The 5,920-nt window shown below is 36.9% G+C and overlaps 1 non-coding gene across 1 annotated transcript; it reads left to right on the top strand.

Moving 5' to 3' along the window:
- Window positions 1–5,534: 5,534 nt before the first annotated feature.
- LOC133820590 (small nucleolar RNA R71) lies at window positions 5,535–5,641 on the top strand. Its single transcript, XR_009886996.1, has one exon. It is a non-coding gene; the product is annotated as a small nucleolar RNA R71 (small nucleolar RNA).
- Window positions 5,642–5,920: the final 279 nt, after the last annotated feature.

Here is a 5,920-nt window from a genome sequence, read left to right as displayed (position 1 = left end):
TCGACCGTGGTGATCGAACGGCTGGCTATGTACATTACACTTCGGAGCTCTCCACCTCAGGCCTGGTCCAGCTTGCCCTTGCCCTTACCTGCACCACGAAGCACCTGTGAGCCAAGGCCCAGCAAGAACACACATTAACAATAGAGCACGCACATTTCGCTGTCAAATCCATTTCTCATATAGCATCTCATAAACTCAAGCATATCAATAGTCAAGTATCTCATATAATCAATAATCAAGTATTTCATTTACAAAGCATATCAGCTCATATAACACAATGCACAGATGATAACCAGGGCTAGCGCTCACAAGCTGCTCCCTCTGTTATCCTTTCATTTCTGGCTCCCAGTGGCCAAATCGCGTCCCATGCGCTAAATTCATGAACGGTACTCTTAGACCGCTTATACGTGTCCCTTGGCATAATACCAACGATGACACAAAACAATTCTCGGGAGCACTTAGTCCCATCACAATCATACATTCGGGTGCAGTGTTCTTACCTTTCAATTCACTAGTTTTCGATGTCACGACACCTTGAGCACGATCCCACTCGAGCCCTAGCGCTTACCTAAACACAATCATGGTCAAAGTCAACATCAATCCTCAAGTTCAAAACCTAGCCCCGGGGCTAATCCCGAGCCCCCGGGATGTCCTAGTTCCACCAAACAAGGTGGTGGAACTAAACCCCAAACCTTAGGTAAAAAACCCTTGCAAAATACCCCAAAATCCCCTTCAGAAGGCAGGGTAGCGCTACAGCGCTCTTGGGAGGGTGCTATAGCGCTACAGACAGAACCAAAACCCTTCCAGCATATGGGCCTAGCGCTACAGCGCCCAAAGGCTAGCGCTGTAGCGCTAGTCACAGGCAGTCCAACACCAAAATTTCCTTTGTGCGATTTCTCTCGAGCCAACCTCAACCAAACCTCTTCCAACTCTTACCCAAACTTAAAAACAACCTCATGACCACACTCCACTCATCCCAAGCACCCTAAACATCTAAACTCCAAGCACATGCAATCACAAACTCAAAATTCACCATAGCCACCTCCAAACTTCAGAACCCAACATAAACCAGCTGAACATCAAAACTAAAGCTTAGAATTCATACCTTTGATAGAATTTCGCCCACAAGCTAACCCTAGGCTCCCTTGGCTTGCTGCTCCTCAGCCCTAAGCCTGAATTCCCTAAAGTTCCATTCAATTCCATTCAATTCAACACAAGTACCACAACTTAAAAACCAGAAACAGAAATGGATGAACTCTAGAATCTTACCTCAAGTATTGATGAAACCCTGTTAAACCTCTGTCAATTCCTTAGCCCTAGATCAAAGTCCTTGAGGTTTAGCTATCCCAGCTCTCCTCTAAGCTTTACTCCAGAAATTCTCCAGAAATAGATGAAGGAAAGTGTAAACCGACTCAAGAAACTCTCTCTGTTTTCCCTCCTTCTTTTCCCTTCTTTTTCAGACCCTTTTGATATTCTATAAATCCCACTATCTTAAAACCTCAGTAATATCCTTCCTTAAAAGTAAAATGACCTTTATGCCCTCACAGCTAACTCTAATCCTTTAGTCCTCTTAAGGGTATTTTAGTCATTTTGCCCAATTCCCGCTACTTCCTCGAGTGTCCCTATTATTTCCCGCTTAGTTCCCAATACCTTACTAATCACCAATAGCCTTCCTCAATATCATAATAATCTCTAGCTTATCCACTAAATTCCCATTTACACCCCTGAGCTCACCCCGAGCCGGGTATAAATCCCCGCTATGACTTTTACGCTACTTTGCTCACTAGGATCGTCTCGAGTCACAGATTACAGATATATCCACATAATAATGTGGTCTCAACAATTATCACATATATCAAAGCAGTTATGCCCATAATGGCTAAAATTACGATTATGCCCTTCTAACCTAATCTGGGCCCATATGCACACTAACACACATAGTCATGCATCTCAAGTACTCAAGTAATCATATAACATGCTTAAGTCATAATAATCACACATAATTCCCATCATGCCCTCCTGGCACACTAATCAAGGCCCTTAAGCCTTATTAGTGAATTTGGGTCGTTACATTAACAATATCAACATACCAAGGCAAGGAAGAAACATGCATCAATTGTTCATCAGGAAAAGTTTCAGTGATAGGAGTGGAATCATGTATAGTTTCAACAACTAGTCTAGATAAATGATCAACAACAACATTTTCAGATCATTTTTTATCACGTATTTCTAAGTCAAATTCTTGTAAAAGAAGGATCCAATGGATCAAACGAGACTTAGCATCTTTTTTCGACAAAAGATATTTTAATGCAACATGATCAGAATAAAAAATAATTTTAGACCCTAACAAATAAGATCTAAATTTCTCCAATGCAAAAACAACAACAAGCAATTCTTTTTCGGTTGTGGAATAATTTAATTGAGCATCATTTAAGGTTTTGCTAGCATAGTAAATTACATGAGGTATTTTTTCAAGTCTTTGTCCTAAGACAACACCTATAGCATAATCAGAAGCATCACACATTATTTCAAAAGGTATTTTCCAATCAGGGGGTCGAATAATGGGTGCAGTAGTCAACAAATTTTTTAATTTTTCAAAGGCAACATGGCAGTTATTATCAAAGACAAAAACATGTTCTTTTCCAAGTAAATGGCATAAAGGCCGAGAAATTTTGCTAAAGTCTTTTATAAATCTTCTATAAAAACCGGCATGGCTTAAGAATGATCTAATTTCTTTCACAGTTTTAGGTGGGGGAAGTTTTGAAATAAGATCAACTTTAGATTTATCAACTTCTATTCCCTCGGATGAGATTACATGACCTAAAACAATTCCTTTTTTAACCATAAAATGACATTTTTCCCAGTTAAGCACAAGGTTTTTCTCTTTGCAACGAATTAAAACAAGTGAAAGATGGTACAGACATTCATCAAAGGAAGAACCAAACACAGAACAATCATCCATAAACACTTCAAGAAATCTTTCAACCATGTCAGAAAAAATTGAAATCATACACCTTTGAAAAGTCGCAGGTGCATTGCATAATCCAAAAGGCATGCGACGATAGGCAAAATTCCCGAAAGGGCATGTAAAAGTAGTCTTTTCTTGATCTTCTGGGGCAATGGGGATTTGGTTATATCCCGAATACCCATCAGGAAAGCAATAACATTCATGGCCAGCTAAACATTCAAGAATTTGATCAATAAAGGGCAATGGAAAATGGTCTTTTCTAGTAACATTGTTTAGCTTTCTATAGTCTATGCACACTCTCCACCCCGTTTGTACTCTAGTAGGGATTAATTCATTTTTTTCATTTTCAACAACTGTGATCCCAGACTTCTTAGGTACAACTTGAACTGGACTAACCCATTGACTATCAGAAATAGGGTAAATGATACCTACGTCTAATAATTTTATGACCTCTTCTCTAACCACTTCTTTCATATTTGGATTTAACCTTCTTTGACATTCTCGAGAGGTTTTAGCATTCTCTTCTAGATGGATTCTATGCATACATATGGATGGGCTAATTCCTTTAATGTCTCCAATGGTCCAACCTATGGCTTCTTTATGTTTTCTAAGGACATCTAACAATTTATCTTCTTGTTCTTTATCTAAGGCGGATGCTATGATAACAGGCAAGGTTTCAGACTCTCCTAGAAAAGCATATTTTAAATTTTCTGGCAAAGGTTTAAGGTCTAACTTTGGAGACTCGGAAATTGATTGAACATGATCTAAGGGTGAAAAAGGTTCAACTTTGGTTTCATTTAAGGGTATAGGCTCTAGCAAAGAATTCACATCATCATTAGAGTCATCAACATGCAAGTTCATACCAAAGTATTTTTCACAAAAGTCAAGTAAGTCATTTCCATCATCTTCACAAATACTATCTATCACGTTAACTTTATGCACTTCCTCACACTCAACAAATTTAACAACATTAAATACATTCAATTCAACAGTCATATTTCCAAAAGATAATTTCAAAACACCATTACGACAATTTATGATTGCATTAGATGTAGCTAAGAATGGTCTACCTAAAATGATAGGAATTTGAGCATGCATATTTTCCACAAGTTGAGTATCAAGAACAATGAAGTCAACAGGAAAATAAAATTTATCAACTTTTATCAAAACATCCTCTATAATGCCTCTAGGAATTTTCACAGAACGATCGGCTAATTGAAGAGTTATAGAGTAGGTTTTAGCTCACCAAGACCAAGTTGCTTATAAACAGAATAAGACAATAAATTCACACTAGCACCCAAATCAAGTAAAGCCTTGTTAATAAAATGATCACCAATAATGCATGAAATTGTGGGACACACAGGATCTTTATATTTAACAAGACTCTTATATTGAATAATGGAACTAGCTTGTTCAGTTAAAAACACCTTTTTAGGAACATTAGTGTTTCTTTTAACAGTACAAAGATCCTTTAAAAATTTAGAGTAGGCAGGAATTTGTTTAATGGCATCTAAGAAAGGGATATTGATACTAACTTGTTTAAAAACTTCTAAGATGTCATTATATTGGCTGCCTTTTTTTAATTGGAAGTAATCTTTGTGAGAATGGGGCTTTTGGAATGAAAGGATATATTGGAGTTTCCTTGTTTGAAAATTCATTGGCATTAGAACTAGAAGGCTGACTCTTTTCTTTTTCTTTTTCGTTTTCAACCTCGGGTATGTAATCGGGTTCGACAATGTTTTTTCTGGACCTAAGAGTTGAAATTGATTTGACTTCTCCATTATGACTAGACTTTCCTATCTCATATTGACCTTTTGTATTAGGGATAGGTTGACTAGGGAATGTTCCTTTTTCTCTATCAGCTAAAGCAGTGGCGAGTTGTCCTACTTGTGTCTCGAGTTTGGTAATTGATTGAGACTGATTTTGTAGGATTTGTTGAGTGGATTGCATAAATTGTTGTAAAGTATCTTCTAAGGAAGGTTTTCTTTGTTGAGGATATGGTTGGTTTTTTGGGGCATGAGCTTGGTTTTGTGTGTTGTATTGGTGCCCTTGATTCATTTGGGGTTGGTTTTGTCTCCATGAAAAGTTTGGATGGTTTCTCCAATTTGGATTGTAAGTGGATGAAAATGGGCTATCATTTGGTTTCCCATAAGCATGAAGAGCATTGGCCTCCTCAGAATAGGCTTCTTGGTAGGAAGAACATGATTGGGCATTATGGCAAGGACTAGAACATATAGAACAAACATCTTTTCTTGGTTGTATTGGAGCGTTTATAGTTTGGCTTATGGCTAAAGCTTCTACTTTTCTCGCTAATTTGTCTAAGGATGTTCTTAACTCTAATTCATCTTTTACTTCATACATTCCTCCTCTTTTTGGTGAATTTGTTGACCTAGACCTAGGATCAAAATAATTCCATTTTTGTCAATTGACAGACAAATCTTCAAGGGCGTCCCAAGTCTCTTATCCTTGAAATTTAAAAAAAATTCCGGTATGCATAGATTGAATCATTTGACGATTAGAGGGAGTCAAACCATCATAAAAATATTTTACAAGTCTCCATTTTTCAAAACAATGATGAGGAAATTTTAATAATAAATCTTTAAAATTTTCCCAACATTCATAAAACTCTTCATTATCTTTTTGAAAAAATTCGGAGATTTCTCTCCTTAGACTATTAGTTTTAGACATAGGAAAAAACTTCAACAAGAATTTATTATAAAGTTGATCCCATGTAGTTATAGACCCCGTGGGAAGGGAATTTAACCAAGCTTTTTATTTGTCTTTTAATGAAAAAGGAAAAAAATCTTAGTTTGACCAACTCATCAGAAAATTTTGAAATTTAAATGTTGAGCAAATTTCTAAGAAATCTTTGATATACATGTAAAGATCCTCTCTATCTAACCCATAAAAAGATGACAATAATTGAATGATTGATGGTTTAAGCTCAAAATA

The sequence above is a fragment of the Humulus lupulus genome, chromosome 2, assembly GCF_963169125.1.
Source record: "Humulus lupulus chromosome 2, drHumLupu1.1, whole genome shotgun sequence".
NCBI lineage: Eukaryota > Viridiplantae > Streptophyta > Magnoliopsida > Rosales > Cannabaceae > Humulus > Humulus lupulus.
Note: the sequence above shows the minus strand (reverse complement) of the source record. Positions and strands in the feature narration are given on the sequence as shown.